Raw genomic sequence first — 24,339 nt, 5'->3', positions numbered from 1 at the left:
ACTGAGGGCATCCTGGCGGGGACAGGGCGGCGGGGGCCGATCTCGCGGGGCGCGGGGTCTCGCCGCCTCTCCTGGCGCCCAGGACTCCCAGTCTCCCTTCCCCTTCCTCCCTCCCTTCACCCCTCTCTGTCTCTGTCTCTCCCCTTTTCTCCTCTCTACGCAATCCTACGTGATTGAGGTTTGGATGAGAAATTCTCAGAGGCAGAGCGAGGGAACTGCAGCTCGGATCTGCTCTGTCCGGTCCCTCCGCAAGAGAAAAACACAGCCCCTGGTCGGTGAAGGGTGAGGGACCTGGATGCTGGATGCAGAGAAGGGGGGTCGGGGTAGTGGAGCTGAAGGTAATTCATTCATATTCATATTCTCAGTCATATTCTCCCTCTCTCTCTCTCTCTCTCTCTCTCTCTCTCTCTCTTTCTCTCTCATAAGCTGTACCAAGTCTCATTCTCTATCTAGGAAGAAAGGAAGTAGACACTGGAGAAAGTAGCAGTGGCCCTTGGGCTTTCATGTCCGGGTCTGCCTTCGGCTCATTTGGAGATTGTTTCTGTCTCCTTAGAGCCCAAATTTCTTGATTCAGTCTGGATTCCTGCCAAGCAGGCTTAGTCCCTGAAAAGCAGGACCCAGGTGAGCTGTCTGCACCAAAGTGGGGGAAGGGAGTGATACGCACAGACAAAAGCATGGGCAATATGGGCAACAACCGTCTTTGGAGATCAAGAAGGTCTAGGAAGTGCTGAAGACAGCTGATGTTAGAGAAACACAAGAGCCATCCAACCTTGAAGGCAGCATGAGGGATTTCGGAAACTGGGAGGGAGTAATCACAGTTCGTTCACGCTAAGATTTAGGACCAGGTATTAGCTCTCTTCAACTTGTTCTCAAATATTCCCAGATATTCAAATATTCTTTTCTTCCCTGACATCTCAGGGGTATGCCAAAGAATGAAATGGATGATTCCCAAGCAGAAACAGGCATATGTTGGAAAGATCTTAATTCAGGCCAAGGAAGATGTGGAGGCAACTGGAATGGATAGGGCACCCAGAAGAGCCCTGGAGGGCTCCAGGTGTGTGCACAAACCTGTGGGCATAGGTAACATTTTTCTGGGCTGTGAGAAAGGTTGAGATCCTTGTTCTTCAGAACAAGCACCGAGCCTAACCACCAACCCAACAGCACCCTGGACCATCAAGCTGCCAGATGGGCAAAGCAGAGGCTGGCAAATAAGGGTCAAGGAGACAGACAGCTGTGGGAGGGAGAGAAGACAGATAAATCACCCTGAGGAAGGGAAGTCCGGAGTGCTCATGAGGAGCCAAGGTCTCCTGCAGCAGTTCAGTGTTGCTGAATGAGGATTATAGACACATTCCCAGAATTCGAAGAACACAGAAGACAGCTGAGATGAGACACACACCACTCTGCTCCAGGAGTGAAAATGAGTGCACATTCAAAACTGCATCAGGAGGGGGCAAGAATGATGTCTTAAAATCGATCAGTAACAGAAATAAGTAGAAACAAAGACTTTGCAAAAGGGGAAGGGTGGAGGGTTGAAGGGAGGGCAGGGGAATGGAGAAAAAATAAGAACCAAGATCCATCATGTAAAAGGTACAAGTTACCAATGATGAATGTAAATGTACTGTATACCTCAAATCTACCAATAAAAGAATTTGGGAGAAAAAAGAATGATCAGTAACACTATCAATCAGGGAAAGGTTTGCATTCTTCAATTAAAATTACTTTCTTTCCTTGAGCTAGCAATGATCTTGTCTCACTCTTGAGCAACACAGCCACAGCTCATGCTGGCTGGGCTCCCTGCCTTTTGCAAGTTAACACCCAATCAGAACAAGGTTTGCTGAAGGGACTATCCAGAGCCGTAACCAAAGAGGAGATGTGTGATGAAGCCTTGAGGGTATTACTGCTAAACGTGGAGTCTCTTTTATTCTCAGAATGGAAATAATGATTCCCATCTACCTCACAGAACTAAATATGCACATGTAAACATTTTGAAAACTGGAAAATGCCAGATGAGTGAAAGAGATGATTTCAGTGTTTATTATTTTTTTCATGAAGATCACCTGAGATGCTTCTTTAAAAATTCAGATTCCTGGTAGTCTCTCTGAATATGAAGCAGAAATCTCTGCAGTTATGGCTTAGGAGTCTGATTCTTAACAAGTTCTCCAAGTGTCAGACTTTTGAGAAATCAATGTATGTGTGTAATGGAGAAATAGGCAAATAAAATCACACTCAAGATCTGGCACAGCACCCAAAAGTGTAGCCCTGTGCCCTAAAAAAAAGGTCTGAAAAAAGAATGTGTGTTCTCAAATGTTTTTGTGCTGCTGGCTTTTTTTCTACAGGCTTGTGGCAAATTAGGATGCTTTAATATGGAAGACAACCAAGACAGAGTTGTAAGTAAGAAGGAATTGCTGAGAGAAGAGTTGAAAAAGCAAGTAACAGTTGCTGTTTGCACCTTAACATGATAAAATCAAATTGAGTGCTTAAAGAAAAAAAATGAAACATCTAAAGGCAGCTTTCTGAGATGGACATTATATTTCTGTCTTTCGATCTCGATTAAAAAACTGTGATGTTTGGGATCCTATGGGACCAAAATGTGACTTTTCCCTTGCACTCTTGTGGATACTATCAGAGTGCTTTTCTCTGCAGCTGTGTGGTCCTTTAAATCATCTCTGGCATTGCATGATAAAAAATAAGCTGAGAAATTAGGTAGTACCGAAGTCTATGGCTGAAGCAATACTTAAGTCTTTCGTTAATTCATAGCTTTTCAACTTAGGCCGCTTAATCTTGTGAGCCTTTCTTCATGGTTAATGGATCATTTCCAGTATCTTGGCATTTTGAAAACAGGAAAGAAGTTCAAATCAAAAGGCTGATGACCTAAGTTAAACAACCAGATAGTTTAAAGGATGATATCTCAGGGATAGCACTACCTTGATTTTTATATCCTTTTTGCAGGGGAAAAGGTAACTGGAAATTAAATCCAGGGTTTTCAGACTAAACTACATCCCTGCCCTTTAAAAAAAATTTTTATATTTTTTATTTAGAGACAGGTTTTCTAACTAGGCTGCCAGGGCATGGCTAGAATTTGAACTCTTTCTTCCCCCACCTCTCCCAGTGTGAGACTGCAAGCATGTACCACCTCACCTGGCCTGGCTACTATGATTTTTAAGCAACTAAAGAATTTTCTTTTCAACTTTGAAGCCATCTTGTCTGGAAAAACTTTTAATTAACTTGGAGAAAGTTGCCAGATATACATGAAAGGGCTACTTACAGTCATGTTTATGTTTATTACATCCAGTCAAACAAAACATGAACAGGCTTACTTGCCTCAATTTTTAAAAAATAAAAGCAAGGAATATTTATCTTTTGCTTATTCATAGTCCAACTCTTCCAACTCCCAAATTGAACTGTTTGAATTATGTTACACATACACTTTAAATTTAATGGAGCACATACTGTAACGAGCTTTCTTTGTCATTTGCTGAAGGGGACTCTATAGTTTTACATTCTCCTTACCCTCAACAAGCTTACTTTTCATACTAGCATGATTTTTTTTTTTTTGCTTTTAATCTTAACCACCACTCACTATCTTATCCTACTGGATAAATGAACTAACCTTTCTAAATAGATAAACAGTAATGATACGAGCAGTGTCTACCTAACTGGGCTCCTCTGACATTGAAAGACTATGTGACAATAATGCAAAGTATGAGACTAGACCTGCTGTCACTGTGTTATTCCTTCAAATCAAGTCCCCAGTATAAAAGAGCAGCCTCGCAAAACAGGAAATTATAACTTGTGATTCATGCACATCATCATTCACTCCTAGACATAATATACTTAATGAAGGCTAAAAATCTACTTGAAATAAATGATTAACCTTGACATTGTAATGGCAAACTGAATTTTCATTAGTGGAATATCATCAGTGTCCTTGTCTGTTGGGAACATAAAGAAGACTTGTTCTGATTATACATCATCTTCCTTTGAGATGAGGCCCCTGACTCAAAGCTTGGAGACAGCTCTCCAGGTTTGTCAGAATAGGCTTCAGGAGTAAAGAACTTTTTTTTCCAGGAATCCTATACACAGCTATAGTTTCCTTTACTCTTCTCTGCCAGATTGTCAGTTAAAATAGGCCAGCAAAAGCAAGGCAAACAATTACTTTCTAATAATTGGTGAATTCCTTTCTACAGCAAATTCATGTATGATCATTTACTCAACAATTCAACGGTTGAATTATTTTAGGTTATATGTCTGGTTTGGGTTGCTTCTCAGAGCAGGAAAGAGAACAGATTTTACTCTTCTTTGTGACACAGATGAAAGATATTTTATTTTCATGCTCCAAAAGAAATCTGTGGCAGAGACACTTTGGAGATACAATATATAACTAATGTGACCACTGTTAAGTGTCCTCCACAACTGTAAGGGCATTACAATTTCTGACACATTCATTCCATACCACAAGCTTCTGCACACATTCTGTCTTGTCTCCATTTTATAAATGAAGAAACCAGGGTACTAAAAGACTGCGCTGCTTAACCTAAGGCACCCAGTTGAGAACTGGGAGACTGTAGAATTAAATTCATGTAATTTAGTTTCCGAGCTTCCCTTTTAACACCTATATAATGCAGTATGTCAATAAAATATAATACCATGAATAAGTGTAATCATTTAATAAAATAATGATATACTTACTACTTATGAATATATTGTCCTTTATTGGTTAAAACCAATCTTCCCATATACTATCTCACCAGGATTCAACAAATGTGTGCTTAAAGCTAAGAAGATAATAAAAACACAATTGTATAAACTGAGACCTGGTGGCATGACCTCCCCAAATCACACAATGAATAAAGATCCATAAGCTAAATTCAGGACTTCTCATCTTAGTATCTCTACTGCTCTAAATTGAAAAGGAGAAAAAAATTGGAAACGCCAAATGACCTTTTGTTCACTAACCTCTAGAGGGTTACAAGGATGACCTTGAAGGGGTCATCCTGTGATGGAGAGGAGGGTACAAATTCCCTGAATTCTCTTTTCCTTAAGGTTTTCCCTCTTTCTGGGTCAGGGAGCTAAGGGATAGTTTTCTCACTCTCATTCATAAGAGGGTCCCTGTCCATAATTCCAGTTTAGTTTTAGAAAACAACACTAGGGAAGCTAAATCAAAACAGAAAATAGAGAAACTTAAAAAGAGATGACTTTATATTTTCTTCATTTCCATTCCTAGAGAAAAAGTGAACTGGTGTCACATCCCACTTTGGGAATGGGAGGACTTGATTACTTTCTTTTCCAGCTGAATTGAGGGTGTTAGAAAACCTAGCACAACAGACTGCTTTTCATCTTGACTTCTTGTAATTTCCACTCTTACAAACCCTGAGGCAATCTTATCCTCTAGAAAAAAAATGAGGTTGGAAGATCCTCACTAGCATGTAAAAGTCATAAGGACAAAGGCTGTTTATGTTCATATTTCCAATACTTAAAATAGTGTTTAGTACATAACAGATAATAAATACACAAATAAATGAATAATTCATCAGTGCAATGACTTATGTATAGCTCAGTGGTACAGCACATGCACATGCCTGAAATCCTGGGTTCAGTCTCCAGCCCAGTCCCCACCAAAATAAAAGTAAACTTCACACACCATTCTCCTATCTGTTTAAGCCAAATAAATACACATGTAATTCATTCCAAACAAGCATGGAGTATTTACCCTTTGTATCAGGAAACAAATTCAGTTAACTAAAAGGGCATCCTCTGTAATCTCCAGTGGATTGGGGCTGTTCAGTTTTGTTTTGTTTTTACTTTAATAACACCTTCTAAAATTCTCTGTGTAAATTAAATCTATTAAATAAAAGCATCTTCTAGGGTGGTGATGACAAACCTTTTAGAGCTCTCAGTGTTAATAAACACCCTGCCCAGGCGCTCACTGTTCTACAGTATAATACACAATTGTTTTCCCAGATTTCCACAGTATATTTTCCCAGATTTCTGCTCCAACCAACATAGTCCAATATCTAGGCCTGTATATTAATGTCTTAATCTCTCTCGTCTCCCTTTCCGTCTCCTTTTCCCCCTTCATTCCCTCTACCTCTGCCCTGCCCCCTTCCTTCTTTTTCTATCTCCCACAAATGCACCTAACACACATACAAACACACCCACATTCACAGAAGAAAAGAAATATACGATTAAGGCAGAGACACAGACATCAGATAACGCAAGAAACCATTTTTTAAAAAATCCTAGAATATGGCTGAAATGCCCTTAAAATGCTTTGATCATCCTAACATTCATGTTGTTACCCATCTTTACTGAGCTGCTCTCTCCATGGTCCATTCCTAGTTGCTCTCATTTCTAATTTTAGATTTGAAATTTTCAGGGAATGGATCTGTTAAAATAGCAATCTCTTACTGCATCCAGCACATGACTGACATGTTAGATATACTAGTAAAATCATAATAAATTCATGTTTTGGTAGTCTGCATGTACATAGTAATGGGCCCTATAAAAAAATAATTGGTGCATCCCACCTGATCCTGTGCTTACCAGTATGTCAGTATTTAATACCAATTAAGATTTTATTGTAAATACCTGGAATATACAAGCTGGTTAAGAAAACATGCCATAGGATCTAATGACAGTTTGACAAAGTAAACGATTGGGTCATTTTGGCCCTACATTTTTAGAAACTAAAATTACAGTAAAAAGAATATGCAATTTAAATCATTTACCTTTGAAAAAAGCTAGTTTAGCTGAGACTAAGTTTATTCATCTGTAAAGTACCAAGTAAATATGTTAGAACCAAATTAGTTAAAATAATATATGTAAAACCTACCACTGGTTTTTGAAACCAGAAGTATGAATAAGGGAATGAATAAATATATGAGCAGCAGACTAGATAGTTGGATGGATGGAGTACAAGTTCTAAATTAGCCTTGTTAGGTTAAGCAAAATAATGAGAATTAAATTTAAATTTTAAAAAATTTGGAGAGCTTTCTTTTAGCAAAAAAAAAAAAAAAGAAAGAAAGAAAGAAAATATTCAGGAAATCTAGGGTAGTAAATGAAAGCATCTAGTAAAATCTGTAGTCATAAAATTACATTACTCTGTTGCCTGTATTTGCAAGATAATCCAGATATGCAGCACGGGAGGGGGGAGATGGTTGAATTGGCTATGTGTTTAAGTAACTCAAAGGGAAGATAGGCAATCAGATATGTAGGTAGATAGATGGTAGGTTGACAGATAAATGCATTTCAATGCTCAGATTTTCAGAAAGAGGGAATAAGATTATTATATAAGGACATTTATTTAATCAGTATTTGTAGCAAGAAGGAACGATAGTCTTACAATGTTTTGGACAGGATATTAGTATTTTAACTTGTAGTGTTAGCTGGAAGGGATTTTATTAAGTCATCAGTCCACTCAAGATAAGGTATAAACATTAAAATCAGTGAGAGAAGATAAAAGAATTCTTTACGAGTAAACTGGAAGATTATCTCCTGGTTGGTTGAGAACACAGTAATGAAGAAAAAGTTTGGTCCTCTCTCTTCATTTTGTCAATTCTCCCTCTTCTCCATGAAAAGGGCCAAGACAAAGAAATAGCCATGGCTGGTCTTTAAAAGATAAGTAACAAGAATCATTTATTATTTTCTAAGGGCAGAAGTTAAGGAATGAAAGTTGTCTTCAAGATAAGTAGAATTCATTACAGAAAGATAAAAAACAGAAGTCATCTGAGTACGGCCTCTATGTAAGATCAGATGTGGAATTGATGGGGGGGTGACTTACAATTCTTTTCCTGTAATCAATTTTGTATAGAACATAAAACATTATATAACAGAGTATTTTGAATATAATACATACTTTATAAATGCATGCTAATTTAATTTTGATTAAAAAATAAATGTTCAGAATGAGTAAGAATATCTTGAGTTTTACTTTAAACAAAACTTAAGCCATGCTTTTATTAATGCAGATGTCACCTTTAGTCTTTGATAGCATCCTTTAAGTAATAGCTATAATAAAACAAAAAAGATGCAAATTCTCATAAACACTCTGGAGAGGAAAAATGTCTTATTCCTGCAAGGAGTTTTCCTTCACACACCTAACTCAAATGTAGAGCTCTGGTTTTCTGAGATGCTATTCTGAGAAACCTTATCATAAATCCATGCCACAATAAAAAAATAAAAAGTGATACAGGTTTATAATCCCAGCACTCAAGAGGCTGTTACAAGTTCAAGGCCATTTTGGACTACACAGTGAGACCCTATCTTAAAATAAATAAATAAATAAATAAATAAATAAATAAATAAATAAACAAACTTTTTATAAAGTTTCAGAAATCAGATATTTTGAAAGGGGCTTAACCTAACAAAATATATTTGAAAATCAAGGAAGATGGTGTGTCTTCCTCTGTGGTACCTGGGTTTTTAGAGATTCATCCATGTTTATGGTTGCTTTGATTGTCAAGGGAAGAGATTTTTATACCAAACAGAATCAGTCCAGAAGCAATGCAGTAAAACAATCTCAGAGAAACTCCTAAGATGCTGATCCAGATCTGTGGAGTAAGAATAAATTACATCAAGTTATCTAGATCAGTAGTCCCCAGCATCTTTGGTACCTAGGATTGACTTCATGGAAGAAAGTTTTCCACAGATTGGGAAGGGTAGATTTTTATTAGTATACGTTTGCAATACATAATAATTACATTCTTCAATGCTAGCATCACACCCTCAGCTCCACCTCAGATCATCAGGCATTACATTCTCATAAGGAGAGCACAGCTTTCATGTGCAGTTCACAGTAAGGTTCATGCTACTATGAGACTCTCAGGTTGCTGCTGATCTGACAAGAAGTAGAAATAGGCCATAATATGAAAACTATATGGAGCTGATGTAAGTACAGATGGAGCTACACTCCCTAGTCTGCTGCTCACTTCCTGTTCTGTGGTCTGGTTCCTAAGAGGTCACCAGCCACTACTGGCTCATTGCCCAGGGGTTAGGGACAACTAAGTTGCAAATTACTCTCTGGGAAATAATTTCCTTTGTTGTATACTAGTTTTCAATAAAATCTTATATCATCATTTCTACCCAGTCAGTCTTTTGCCTATAATTAATGGAAAAGTTGCACGCTGATACTTACTTAGAACAGGAACTATATAATCTATAGCACCATGGAAATAGACAAAATTAACGAAAGTTGCTAAGATGTAGCTCTAGGATGAGAATCTGCACTGGGATGTTTTCCTGCACTACAGAATATGGAGGATTAATAGCCTCACTTCAGCCAAGGAGTCATTAGGTTTTCCTCATGAATCCTTATATAATTTCAGCCAAATCTTATCTCTATTGCTTTGAACCATACAAAAAAGTGTAAAACAAACCAACAAACAAACCCTCTGTGTTCATAGAGGATATCCCTTGGGAAATAGGGCTTCACAAAATGGGATACACAGTCGCTCACCACAGAGACCTTCAAGTCAGGTTTAAGAGTAAGTAGAGAAAGGTTACAAGCTGAGCTGAGATGTATATTGACAAAATGATTTTGGTCAACATTGCTGAGTGTAGGGAATAAATAAAAATCATCATATGCTACATTCAAGGCAACTCTTGGGAAAAGTTTTTGTCTTTCTGAAGAAAGTAAAAGATAAGACTAGATAAGGAAGGATCAATGCTGAAAGTGATTTCTAAGGCAGAGATGATAATAGAACGGTAGGGTCGAGACAGTCAAGGGCATCATATTAAAACTAACACTGTGAAGAAAGCATAGGGATACATATTTTTTTCTTAGTATGGAATCCAATAGAATGTTGTAAAGCCAGGTAACTAAGGAAGATGATTCTTAATCAACAGTTGAGGATCATGTTCTGTTGAGTTGTGGGATTAGGGAGTAAGGAAAAGAAGACATATGTACCTATTACAGTGTAAATAAGGAAAGCTGTTCTGGAAGAGTAGTGTAAAAGTCCTAGGGGATGTTCATAGTATAGGCCAAAAGCATTGGAAGGAAAAGAAGGTTAAGATAGGAAACAGGAAACTAAGATTTTTGAAGATACCACCCTGCATCAGATACACTGTATTATCTTCAAAATGGAGAAGTGAATCCATGTCCCCATTGTAGGCAAGAAATCCACAAGACCCATAGAAATGTATTTAACGTCCACCTATTAAATCATTCTTCTACAAACTGAGAATTTTAAAAAAATAACTGATGGTCTTTCAGTCTTATTTTTGGATGGGTCCTAGAATCAGGAGCAATAACACTTGGCTTTGGAGATTCTAAACAACATGAAAAAGTGTGTGTACACTCTAAAGCACCCTAATATTTTCGGTGTGGTTGCTTACTTGAAATGAGACAGGACATCGGTAGCTATTGAGAGACTGCCAGGAGAATAAATGACTCTAATATTAATGAAACTCTCCAAAGCTGCTACATTCTCACAATTTCAATTCAAATGGGGTCCCTCTGTGAGAAAGTGGTGAATGAGGATGAATAAGAAATAACAAAGCAGTCTGTTCATTGTGAAGATGACACATGACAGAACAAAGCTGCTCCTATCACACTTGGGCCTCACGACTTTTGTTTTGAGTTTTCCATTTCATCAGTACGATTTCTTTGTAGATCAGGAAATCTTAGGTAGTGAGATTTAGGTAGTGAGCAGTTTTAAAAGAATTCATATAAAATGAAGAGATAATTTTACAGTGAGGAGAGAGTCAATAAAGTACATTCTAATGGACTTATTCCTAATTTTGGTTGGATTCTTATTACTGATTCAGTGTGAATACGTGAGCACATTTTTTTTTCTGCTTGCTAAGTGTCCATTTTCTTATTACAAAAATAATATTAGCCAGATGATTGTTAGGTGTTCTTCCCATACTAAAATCCTGTGACTCTGCCTATAATGTTTATTAATATCACACTATTTATACAAAATAAGCTAAGATGTATTCCTTTTCATCATTCCAAGTAATGTCAGTTACTCGTAGTTAACTAAAGTGAAGACAGTAAGTGTGTTACTCCTCCAACCCTGGGCCATTGGCTGGATGCTGTCAGTTCCCAGAAGAACTAAACCTGACTAGTTATCTCCATAACTCAGGATAAAGGAACTAACAGTTAAAGCAGAGATGTTAAGGGCTTATTATTATTTCCCAGGAATAGGTTTAAATATAAATCAAGTTTATTTTTGTCCTAATAATTCTATGGAGTGAGTGTTATTATCCGTGAGTAAACAAAGAAGAAAAAAAGCAAATTGGCTAAGGTTATACACCTAGTAAAGGAAATGTCCTAGTTTTGTTTGTTTGTTTTGTCCTCTAAGAAAAGATGTAGATAGGTGGGTTGGGAGATTCAGATATGAGGAATGCTCACAACTTAGAGAGACTGGATGTAAGAGAGCATGCTTTCCCCTTCTAAATACTTGTCAACCTTAGGTAAGCCTCAGTGCTAACATCCTCACCTGTAATAACACAGCATCTCACTGCTACTTCCTTGGAAATTATAGGCAGGACTTATCCTGCTTCTAAGTAGAATGAGACCTCAATGTGAGCTTCATTAATTTTCTTCTTTGTCAGATAGCTCCCTGTTGCATAATCGGTATAATCAAAGTGCATGAATTTGTTAACAAGTTCTCCTAAAGCTAGTAAAATGTGTGTGCAATTAAAAAAAATTAAACTGGAAATATCCCTAAAGCCAACCTGTGATTTCCTTTTCAGAATATTCAATGGTAGGGAGCCACTGCATAAGTATGTAGCTAGAAGAACAACTTAACAAAGCAATAAGTCAAGGAGCTCTGGGGCTTTGCATTTTACTGCATAGCTGCTGTTAGTTTATGGAGGGAGAGAGAGAAAGAGAGAGAGTAGGCAAACATCTTAGCCTTTTGTTCCTCAGGATCTTTGGGAGAAAGAATTATGGATTTTCAGAATAAAGATTTAAATACAGAATTACCAAACACAAGCCCTGGAATGGAAAGTACGTTAAGAGTCATTCCAGCCAGTTCTCTCATTTTAAAGATTACAAGCTGAAGACTGAGAGAGAGACTTTAGGTCATAGAGTTTTTGGTGACTTAAACAGAAACAGAGCTGAGAATTCCTGATTTTAAGTCCATTAGTCTCTCCAGCATGAGGTCTGATTTTTCCAACAAAGACTGTAATTTAGGCTTTGTTAAAAAATAGAGAGACAGAGAGATTAACAAAGCCAAATTGCATACCGCATTTTTCATCAATCTTCACAAACACTCAGCAAAATCATTACTATTAGGATTACTTCATGCCTCAGTTACAGATGCAAACAAAACAATGTGCAACAAAATAAAACAGAAACATGAGCTCAGTTGGCTGAAGAAGGTGCCAAGGCCACAGGCTTGCTTAATAGTGGCATTAGTACTCACTTCACCTCTGAGCTTCCAAATAGGAAGTTATTTATTTCCTTCCTTGGGCCTTTCTTTTTTTCAGCCTCATCTACTTAAATGTAGCTTTTCAGATAAGAACAAATCAACTATAAACTCTCCATAAGGATACTTTCCCCAAAATGTCCCCAAATAGCATGTAAGGCAGACATTTCTTTACTTGCATGTGTCCTGTTCATCCAACATCTGTCTTCAAATAAAATAGTTAAATCCTCTTTTATAGGGATTCCTTTCACTGATTTATTACATAGGGGAAAAAAAGCCCTAAGTCTCTTTGCAACCATAGAAGTATCACTAAAATACAGGATTCTTTGTGATGCCAATGGGGATTTTTATTCAGCACCAGCTAGCGCTTCTTTCAAAGCATCTGGTGCTACAAGCCACGGATGCATCGGCACGGAAAGGCAGAGCACTCACCTTGCCTCAGGAATTTTCTATTTGCTGTAGCATCTAATAGTCACACAAATAATTTCCTTAATTAGTCCACCCCTTGTACTTCTCTGGCTTAACAGATTCAATTAAGAACAGACTTGCAACTCATCGCAGGAGTATTCGTTAGCCTGCCAGTGAGCTTTCAAAACGACCATAGCCTAGGGAAAACTGACTGAAAAAATGAATTTGCCTTTGTCTTGAACAAGTGTAATTTGACTCACATGCCAGGGAGGAGCGGGTGTAAACACCCATGTTTTGTTCTTGAAAATAACTTGCTCCCTATATTTGGAGCTTGCTCATTTATTTATTGCCCGTTAAACATATTGCCAATGAAACTGGGCAGTGGATCATATCTTTCATTCCTTCGCCCTTCTCCATTCTATAGCGTTCTGAAACTTTATACTTATACATGTACACACACACAGAATACACACACAGAATGTAAAAATATCTATACACATATATATTGTATTTCGTGTATGTAGGTATTTTATACGTACACATTTGTTACTCAAATACATCTATAATTATATGCATGCATATACCACATTTATATATTTATATTGACATTTATGTAAATAAAGTGGGTGTCAAACATCAGGATTATGTTTGGCTGTGAAGACACCCAGGGCAGAAACCTTTGTGTCTTTATTATTATAGCTCATAAGCCAAGCTCATAATTAATACAATGAACCTGATCAAACAAAATGATAAATGAATGCAAACGATAAATGAATTTGCTTCTGCTTTTGTTGTCAGCTTGCTCTAAGTCCCCGAGCCTTTCTCCCACTTTCTGAGCCCCAGTACACTCTCCTGTAAAAGAAAGGGGGGATTCATTTTACACAGAGAGTACCCCACTCCAGAAGATGGCAATCCAATATCAATAGCATTATTTTTTGTTATCTACCTAAATTCCTTAGGAAATTGTAGGAGATAGAAAGTATATACAAAAGAAAAGTAGTGATACCTCGCTACATAAATTAAGGTCTATAAAAGCGGTACACACATTTGATTTTAGGCTTATCTGTGTCTGAAAGAGACAACTGTGCAAGAAATAACAAGATTCAAAAGAATCAAATGTCTTATAGCAGAAGTGTTTGACTTGTAATCAGAATCCTGATACTAAATGTTAATCCCTTTCTTCCTGTAAAATTTAAGGCTTAGCTTAATTAATTTGCTGTCCCTTAGTGATCACTGGAATGGGAATAAAATACTAACATGATTATTTGTAGAAATAACAGAAAATACATTAAAATAATTACTTAGCTTAGTTCATGCCACAAATTATGTGCTGAATAATTGATAGCCATTTTTATTAGGATGTCATCACCTGAGACTTTTCAACTACATTCACGGAAATCGATGAGAGGAATAAAAGTGTGCCTTTCTTTTTTTTCATTAAATTTATTGGTTCATTTCAGGTGTACAATATGATGGCATTCATCAGTGGGATCTTGTACCTTTATATGATGTATCTTGGTTTTATTTTTTTCCCCATTCCCGTGCCCTCTCTCAACCCCTCCCTATTTATAAAGATTTTGTTTCCACTTTTCCCTTGGGGGAAAGGAAAGAAGGGAAAAGCAAAGTGAGACATTTTTGTATGATGTATGTAGTAGTGCCTAACACAGTATAGGTCCTCAGCAAACATAAAAATATAAAATTTTAAAACACAGTGAGAATTTCCATCTGTAATTTGTTATCTGGATAGAAAAGAAACACATGGAAAAAAAATAAATTAACATTTCTAGACCAATATGGTTGTCCATTTCTGTACAATGGCAAGTCAACACAGTAAATTTGGATGACTTTTTCCAAAGTTGGCAGCACCATTAAAGTTTCCCAAAATTAAATTTATATATATATACATATATGTGTGTGTGTGTATATATATGTATATATAGACTAATAAGAGTATGTTATGCATCGATAGCAGCAACAGCTTTTCCAGGTTCTGTAGTCGTCTGAACAAAATTATAGACATTCAGCACATTCCATTAAAAAAAAAAACACAAAGAAAAGAATAATATCCATACAACAGCAAAGTTCTGTTGCTGTTGTTCTACCTGGCACCATTTTTTTCTATTAGCCTCTTCATCACCATCTGGAAAGAGAACATTCTAGAGTAATATCATTAAATGTAGCTCTGATAAAGCATGGTCCCTACTATGTATCATAAAGCAGGTACTAGATATTTTACATTCATAGAGGTATGATACAGTACTGTCCTACATCAATAATACTAGATTCAGTTTTGGTTTGAAATTTACTTTGTCTGCAAATAAGATTGCTACCCCTGTTTTTAGGGAGGAGGGAGGGCAGGATAAGGGGAAAAATGAGAATCAAGACCTGTCATGTAGAGGTACAGAATCCCAATGATGAATGTAATTGTATTGTATACCTAGATTGTACCAATAACCTCAATAAAAAGAAAAAAAAAAGAAAAGAAACACAAAGGACAGCACAATCTGAATTTGAGCAGATACGGTAGACATTTTCATTTGGAAAATAATAAAGAGTGGCACAGCGGTTCTTACATTATTTCATTTACTCCCAATAGTATATGTTTATGGGAGGTGGTACAAAGCAAAGAATCATTTAGGAGAATACACTGACTGAGTGGCTCTTGAAATACTTTCCCTGGTACAGTTCTGAGAGCACACCAATGTGGCTAAAACTCAGCAGCAGGGAATAAAACCATTCCGTGCTATTTTCAAGAAGCAGAGAGAAGCCCACTTACTCCAGTGGCCTACAGAGAAGCAGATATGGTGGACGTGGCCTCTTCTTGTGCCTGCTAGCACGTGAAAAAAAAAAAACCCTCTTGATTTTATATTTCCTTCGATCAAAGTACACATTGAACACACTCAGGTAACCAGTCACACACAATGTCTTAGAACTTCAGCTGTATTCTTCCATCCAAAACCAAAGGATGCTTGTGCTATAAAAAGTTGGGTCAGGTGGGAATTGGTTTCCTTATTCAAGTCCCTATGAATAGCTGCCAACTGCATCATCTCTTAGGGACTCCAACAGGTCTGTCCCTCTCCAAAATGTCTCAGATATTTCCTGGCTAGACAAGTTGGCTAGAAAGAATCGGACTCATTTTGAACCCCTTTATGTGCAAGGTAAGGTATTTGTCTCTGAAATGAAAAGAGGAACAAAAGAAGTCATTTTACAAAATTACCATTTCTGAAAAGAAAGCATTATCAACAGAGCAATTCTGAAGGGGGTCTGGAGAACACACACAGGAAGACAAGATTGTTGTTGATAAAGAATCCTGCTTTCATTTTAGAACCAGTATGTTAGAGGAATTTTTGTTATTGGGATTTCTGACAGTTGAGGGGTTTTCTTCCAATCAGTTGGGATTGTGCCAATATCAATAACTTTTAAGTTCCATTGAACAATTTTCTTATTTCCAGAGATACCTAAGGTTTCATGTCCTTCCCCTGCACAACGGAGTTGGATGACTTCTCCCAAGAACCAGAATAGTATTTTGAAGAAATCTTATAAGCTGAAGGATTGAAGGTGACCATGATGACAAGAGTTATCTTGAGAACTCCAATGCAAAAGGGATACAAACCGAGAAATTACCTATATCGTCTCACCAAAGGCCTAGCCTGCCTTTCCCACCACAGGGAACCTCACAAATAACCTTGCTCTCCTTACAGGAGCTGAGAAATCTGATCAGAGTAACTTCTGCAGCACCAGCAGTAGTAGGTGAAACCTTTCAATCTTAGTTGGTATCAGGTTGATTTTCTTGGAAGCCAAAATAGAAAGGGAGCACATTCGACTTTAGCTAACAAACTAGCTTGAGTCCCTGATGGTCAAGATATATTAAAAATAAAAAGTGAGCCGAGAATTTAACTCAGTGGCTATGCCTACCTCCTAAGCACAAGATCCTGAGTTCAATGCTCAGTACGGGGGTGGGGGGGAGCAAAAAGAAAAAGTATTAAAAAACATTTTTAAAAGTATATACCACCTAATTCCTGTAGTTCTATTGTCAACATGACTAGAAAACTAATGAAGGTGAAGGGCCTCTTTTAAGCTACTGCTCTACTTCCTACAATAAAAAATGACAGTGACATAGCAGTTAAAAAAACAAAAAGTACCAAACCCAGCACAATTCTAATACAAAACCTAGACGCCTAAGGTGAAGGCAAGTTCTAACCCATCAAGTGCCAAGCATTTTGAGAAAAGGTGCGATGGTGGACGGTGGCCAACCGCAGCCTCCTGGGCTTCTGCTTTACCTTTGATCAGCTTAAAGTGTAAAAATGTCCTTCTACTATTAGGTGAGCATGCATCTCCTGTGGCTAGGTCCATCCTTTGGGTTCACTCAGCAATATTCTGGAAACTTTCCTGCAGGAAAGACACTCTTTTTTTTGTTTTCGTTTTTGCTTTTGTTTTGTTTTGTTTTTACAGAGAGCATTTTTATCTTTGTTTTTTTTTTTCCTGCCTCTGTCAATAAAACATCTTTAATTCCTCCAGCCATCCCTCACACAATGATCTTGGCCTCTCCCACTGGAATGAGCTCTGGTGTTCAGTTGCTAACTGTAACGTCTTTGCCACTTTTCAGTAGTTTAGTCCCGACTCTTGGTCAATTTCAACTCTAAAGGTGACGCCGAATTTCTCTACTTCATAAAAGATACTCACACGTGTATGTCTTGATACATTAGCATTATAAAGTAGGAATTAGACTACTCTTTATACGTACAAGAAATGTTGGCAAAGTATTGAACTCAGTGTGTCAACCCAGACTAACTTACCCATTACTTACCAGACAATACCATTTGCCACCACCTCATTACTGAACAGAATCATCCTTTTGATCATGACCTTCTGTTCATGTTCCCCTTTCCCCCACACACACTCGCACACTTTGTTCAGCACTATCCCCACGTGCCTCTTCACTGTGACCTCTCTATTCCCATGGCTACGCAATGACCTGGATTCTCCATCCCCGTTCACCTGGGCAGCGCCACACACATCATACCTGTTGCCTGTGCTTTCTCTCCTAATTCCTATCCTTCGAGGAACTTATTTCAACCACCAGCTTTCAATGTCCACTGACACCGTTCTAAGCACTGCCCTGCGTGTTAACATTGGGGCGAAACCAATAATAGCCTTCACCTCAGAAGAGTTGACAGTGGAGTGGAGGTAACAGAACCTAGCAAACGTGGGGAGCAGTGCAGAATGAACCGAGAATGAGCTTGCCCAAAAGCCACAAGAATGTTGGTGCTGATGGATGAAGGGATGACAGAGAATCCAGGTCTTGCAGATGGAAGGGTACTGTAAAACTCAATCTAAAATGAGCTGTTAGCTGGCTTTATTCCCAAAAGCTAAGAGGTTGAACTAATGCACGGAGATCTGCCTAGGGGATTAGTGGAAACACAGGTTCAACCAACCATTCCAGAGACAACTTGGAGTGGATGAGAAAAATTACGAAAAGGCAGCAACCTAGGTCAGTGGTGCAGAAGCAATGGTACTCGTGTTGTTGTTCTTTTAAGAGAAAAGATGTTAATGTGTGAGTTTTTTTTTTTTCTACACTAAAACCTTAGCATTTAGGTTTAATTGCAGTGTTGGCCCTTTGGGAAAAGTAAGTGGGTTTGGATTGCAGTCCAAGAACACAGTCTCTCAAAGGTTCACCATCACTCACCTAGGTATGCAAGTATTAGAGTTAAAAAGTACACTTTCTTTTTCTTTTTTTGTACTGGGGATTGAACTCAGGACCTTGCTCTTGCAAGGCAGGCACAGTGCCACTGAGCTAAATCCCCTGCCCAAAGAGCACACTCTAAACAAAGAGATAAGGACCAATCTGTAAAAGCAGTATTATTAAATCAGATAAGATAGGGAACTAGAATATAATATTAAGAAAAATTTGTAATGCAAAACTGTATGATTTAAATACTGTCAATTTTATTTATAGCTGCACATTATATATGTGTGTGTATAAAGTATGTGAATACATATAGGAAATATGCTTCTATTATTATATAGATGTAAACAGAGAAAATACGAAGTGATATAAACACATAAAAACAGATACATAAATAGAAAATACAGCATGTATCTCTGCTTGATGAATTTATGAATGATTTACTTGTCTTCCTTTATACTTTTGTATGTTTTCTACATTTCCAAAATGTAGGCTTTACAGTTATAAAACAGGGTTGACAATGACAGCCAGAAATTTCCCCCAATGGATGTTGTTTTGAAGGAAGAAATAGCACTTGGCTAAACAGATACGGTTGGGAAGCGGAGAAGGGAGTGGCAAAGCTGCAGTATAGGGCTGGGGATTTAGCTCAGCGGTTCAGTGACCCGAGTTCAATCCCCAGTACCAGAAAAAAAAAAAAAAAGCTGCAATATGCACAGATGCACAGAGAGGTGTGGGGGTCAGGAGCCCTGAGTGATCCTCTCCAGTCCTTAGAAACACACGCTAGGAGCTTTGGAAAGTCAACCCACCCAAGAAACCTCCTGAATCCCCCAGGGCAAAGATAACCTTTACTCCTCCACACTTCTGTAGCAGTTCACGTAGCACTGTGTTCTGCAAAACTTGAGTTGTGGTGGTTACAGCTCAGACTACGGTGTTTCCCTGTCATTGATTTCATTTTCCCCTCCCATTTCCTTTTATTCTTATATATATATGAGAGAGAGAGAGAGAGAGACAGAGACAGAGACAGAGGTTAGCAGGGATTGAATCCAGGGCCTTCGCACTGAGCTACAGACCAGGCCTTCACTTATTTTATGTTCATTTTGAGACAGTCACATTAAGTCACTAAATTGCCCAGGCTAGACTTGAACTTGTGGTCCTCCTGCCTCAGCCTCCCAGAGTGCTGGGATCACAGGCATGAACCACCATGCCCAGCTTTCACAAGTGTTTCCTAAGACAAGTTTTGCAGATGGGATACACTGTGGATAAGAAGTTGAAGGGACTGACAGGTAAATTATACTCAGGTTTCCAGATTGTTAGTATTTTATTTACTTCACCATAAAGATTCTCATAAAAGCTACTGTTCAGAAAGAGCTGTTGATTGCTTCTTATTTCCCTCGCCAGTTTTCATATGGAGAAATCTATAAATACTTGCTATTAAGTTAAATTTTCAAGTTGGACAACTCAAAACTCTGTTGAGGGAAAAGTCTAAATTTTAAACTATGCCACCAGAACTACATTTATTAGTGAACACAGACAGGCAATCGTTCCTAAGGCCATGCAGTGTATCCTGAAGATCTCAGACCATCAAGTCACATAGACCTGTGCTCAGATCTCAGTTCTGCTTCTCTGACCATGGGCAAATTACTTGATTTAAGTCTTAGTTTTTTGATCAATAAAAATGGGATAATCACAACTGTCTCCAAATGTCATTCTAAAAAATAAATAATGACTATGAATAAGGTGTGCATGGCTGGTGCGAGAGGACTCTGGGACCCTGGCGTAGACACTTGGTACCATCCACCGCCCTTGAGCAGGAGGGGCAGTGTAAGGAGGAGAGAACAGCACTGCCGGGCTTAGGTTATGTTGTGCAAGACTCCTCCCTAGCAGACTGGAGAGAGAGATCCCCCTCTGCCATGCTGTGAATCTCCCTGGCAAGGTCCTCAAAGCCGTTTGTGGGAGCTGAGAGAGGTCACAGCTGACAGCTAGAAACAAAACCAGGGCCTGGCTTCTGCCACCACGACGAGCTGAATTCTGCAAGCAGCCTGAATGAACCTGGAAGAGGCACTTGAGCTCCCCTTGCAAACCCCAGTATGGCACACACTTTGGCTGCAGTCTGGTGAGACACTGCATGGAGGACCCAGCCTAGCGGTGCCCACACCACGCCTGACTCTCGGAAACTGTGAGTTAATGAGCATGTGCAGCCTTATGCTACTATATTTGTGATAAATTGTCATGTACTATGAGAAAACTAAGACACTCTCACTAAATGAAATGAGCCGTAATGATCTATTGCAGTGGTGGTGAACCTGTGGCACACGTGCCCTAGTGGGCCCTCAGAGCGCTCTCTGTTGGCACATGAGCCGCGTCATCTCACCAGCAGAGCACCGGATGTTCAGATTTAACTCCAATGTTGGCACTTTGTAATAAGTAAGTGGGATTTGGGCTGCAGTCTGGGCACTGTCTCTGAAAAGTTCTCCATCACTGATCTATAGAATTGGGAGACCCCTGGGCATGCCACAGTGCTTTAGGTGCTCCGATCTCCCACGCAATTCCCGGGAAGGATGCCCTTCCAATCCCCCAACACGATCTGTCTGAGACTCCAGCAGCCATCACTTCTCCGCATCCCTCCAGCCCTCCATCAGTTCTAACAAAGGAGCTCCTACAGAGTTAACTGATTCGCCATGCTTAGATTAGGATCTTTGAGGGAATCCCATCTCCTTCACACTGGAAGGGTCCTTAGAGACATTGGAGTGTACTCTTCTTGTCTTGCATCCTCATTGTATAGCAGAAAACAAAGAGGCACAGAAAGTACTTTCTTTAGTTCCCTCGGAAGTAGTCAACTGCAAACCTCACACAAGTTTTATGTGGCTTGAAGCTTATACAATGTTGGGAAAACTCTTTGAATAAGATAACACAAAATTACAAACACAAAAATTACTTATGAAGTAATAATCAAATATAAGAAATTGGACCAAATTACACAATTTTTTAAAAAAATCTAAAATATCACAAACATCACAATATTCAGGTACAGTTTTAATACTTTTTCCTTATAGTCTCTCTCCTTTTATTATTGCTTTGACTGTTTCTTCATGTAATATTTTGTCACATTTTCTATAGACAAAACAAATGATTTGATTAGGCTTCTAGCTTGACATATCTGTTTCTCATCCTAAAAAGTTAAGGAATGTTAAATTCAGCTTTAGCACTTATTATTGTTAGTGTAGCAAAAATATTTATGATTAGTGATAAATCTGGTTTAAAACCAAACTTGATTTCTATTACAAACGAGCTGTAAAAATTGGGGAGAATTTCTGAGATCAATTTCTGGACTTTTCTCCTTCCTGCGGGTCTGTTCGCATCACAATACAATCTCTCGTCCCACACTTTGTGTCGTGTTCCCCACGGAGCCAGCACATGGACAATTGCACTATTTCTGGCCATTTTGACATCAGGAGGGCTGGCGATGATGCACTGAGAAATAACCGTAAATATAAATAATAATTCCAACAAACTCAAACTGAAGTTATTCCCAAGAGCTTTTCTTAGCCAGATCCCCAAAGTGGCAGAGAGCCCTTGACTACTCTTCAGCCAAGAAAGTGACACAAAGACATGGCTGTGTGGGAAACGATAGCAAAGTTAACTAATTGTAGCCAAAAGATTGTATTTTGACAAATTCATTAAACACACACACACACACACACACACACACTCACACTTTTGAATACACTGGACCTTGGAAAAATCCACTTGAAATGAGGTACCCAAGAAGGCTCTATTCACGGAGATGGAAGACAGAGTTTTGCCTCAAAAAACAGTTAGACAAATCACATATATATATTTTTTTTGAAATAAGGAAACAAGGTTAACTAACTCCACAATCTCATAGCTAGTAGGATTAGAGGTGAAACTCAACCCAGGCAGCCAAAGCCTCACCTTCCTACTTTTCACCAGGAGGGATGCACTCTGTGATGTGATCTTAATTTGAAGTTGCTTTTCTTAGATTATTTGCTCTATGCAATTACAGTTATAACCAGTAGGAATGGTTATGGAGTTGATTTCTAGGTAGCATCAAAACCAGTCTGTATTGCCCAAAGTGTAGATGGGCTCAGTGTAGTTGGGAAGCCCATATGAAGGCTTTTCTGCCTAGGACACTGTATGCTGGTTAAAACCCACATAATCGGACTATCACACCTTATGAACTCACGCATGGTGGCCTCTTGCTCCACGTTGTGGGTGCAGCACTAAGGTAATCTAAGCCCTTTTCAGATCTACCAGCAGGTTTCCCAGTGATGATGTCTTCTTGGTCAATGATGGCTCAGAGACACAGGAAATAATTTAAGTTCCACTTCACAGATAAGCTCTCTGTGACACTCCAGACAAGATTTATCTTTTCTCTGGGTCTCCATCTTTTCAGTGGAATAAGTGATCGTAGAGCTGCCCTAATGTTCCATGATGTCTAAATTGCTAAGCCTCTGTTTTTCTTTTTCTTTTTCTTTTTTTCTTTTTCTACCACAAATTGAAAGATAAACATCCAAGGCTGTGAAATTGGAGAATATTCTGAATTTGCCTCAGATCTCTTTTTTAATGTAGAACAACACTTGTTCAAAAATGAAAGTCCCTCATTTCGTTCCTTTGAATGCTAAATGACATCTGAATTTCAGTTGCTGTTAAAGGAAATACAGTGAGAATTTTGATTTTGAACATGTGCACCTTTTAGAAGAGACAGAGATCTTAGCAAAGCTCTCAGAAAAAGCACGGGCCAGCCAGCTTCCTTCTCCAGGGGACTCCTCACTGTGATAATCCCCGGGCTTGGAGACTGCCCTGATTTGCATTTTGCGGGATGTTGTGGCCCACTTTAGCCAGGTGGCGTGACAGATGAGGTATTGGAGATCCAAGTTCCAGTTCCAGAATATCCTTGCTTGGCCTGAGACGGTGCAGGAGCTTCCTGAACTGTCTTCCTTCAGCTGTGAAGGAAGGGGGCCTCTACCTACTGCCTTAGGCTCTTTCATCCCGGCCATATAAGTGTCCTACAAGGCAATGGCCTCTGCAGGAAATAAGCCATCCCTAGGCTCAGAAAGTATGTGAGGCCTTAATCCAAGTAAACATTCTTTCTCCTTGTCCTTCTGTCTGGGCTTGGATGATACAACCTCCTTCTGTAGCTGTCTTCTGTGCAGAAGACTTTTCCGTGTGTCACCACGCTCAGCTTCCTAATCACATTTTCAGCAGCTCAACATGATAAATAACATTTGCTGAACCAGACTTTCACAATCCTGGTGGCATTTTTAAAAGGATATTTATTTTAAAGAATATTTTTAAAACAACACAATTGAAGGCAAACATCATACTGTCATTAGAGCATCAACTTCTTGGAGTTATTCCGACAAACGCTCAACACTTTCTTTCTGTCTGTGGGACCCTTGCCTCAGTCCAGGCCCTGCTTAGAGTTGAGGTTCTGAGGGGAAGAGAAGTCTGTGACCCAGGGTGCATGGTGCACTCCCATTCTAACTGGCCATGCCTTTGAACTGCTAAGCAACAGAAATCTCCCAGGCTTCCAAAACTATGTCTTGGTTGCAGAGGGTGTGGGAGAGAAGTACTGTCCTTCGTGCTCAGATTTACCGCTCTGTGACAAAGAAGAACTGAAAGTCAGAAGAGAGCACTATTGGCCAGTGGTTCATGTTCTCAAATGTCCACAAGCAACAGAAGCAACTGGATGATTTATTAAGTCAGGTTTCTGACCCACACTTCCAGCTTTCCAATTCAGAAAGGCAATGGCGGGGGGCGGGGGTCATCAAGAATTCTTTTGGTTGTCTTTTTAGTGTTGTAGGGATAGAATCCAAGGGTTTTGCACTAAGCTACATACTCAGCCATATA

The 24,339-nt window shown here is 38.8% G+C and overlaps 1 protein-coding gene across 2 annotated transcripts in view; it reads right to left on the bottom strand.

Moving 5' to 3' along the window:
• Positions 1–24,339, bottom strand: part of Fgf12 (fibroblast growth factor 12) — a 533,750-nt gene that overhangs the window by 256,343 nt on the left and 253,068 nt on the right. The gene's annotated exons all lie outside the window — the stretch shown is intronic.

Source organism: Fukomys damarensis, unplaced genomic scaffold (assembly GCF_012274545.1).
Source record: "Fukomys damarensis isolate Sample0158 unplaced genomic scaffold, DMR_v1.0_HiC HiC_scaffold_12, whole genome shotgun sequence".
Lineage (NCBI taxonomy): Eukaryota > Metazoa > Chordata > Mammalia > Rodentia > Bathyergidae > Fukomys > Fukomys damarensis.
This window is presented reverse-complemented; position numbering and strand designations above follow the sequence as displayed.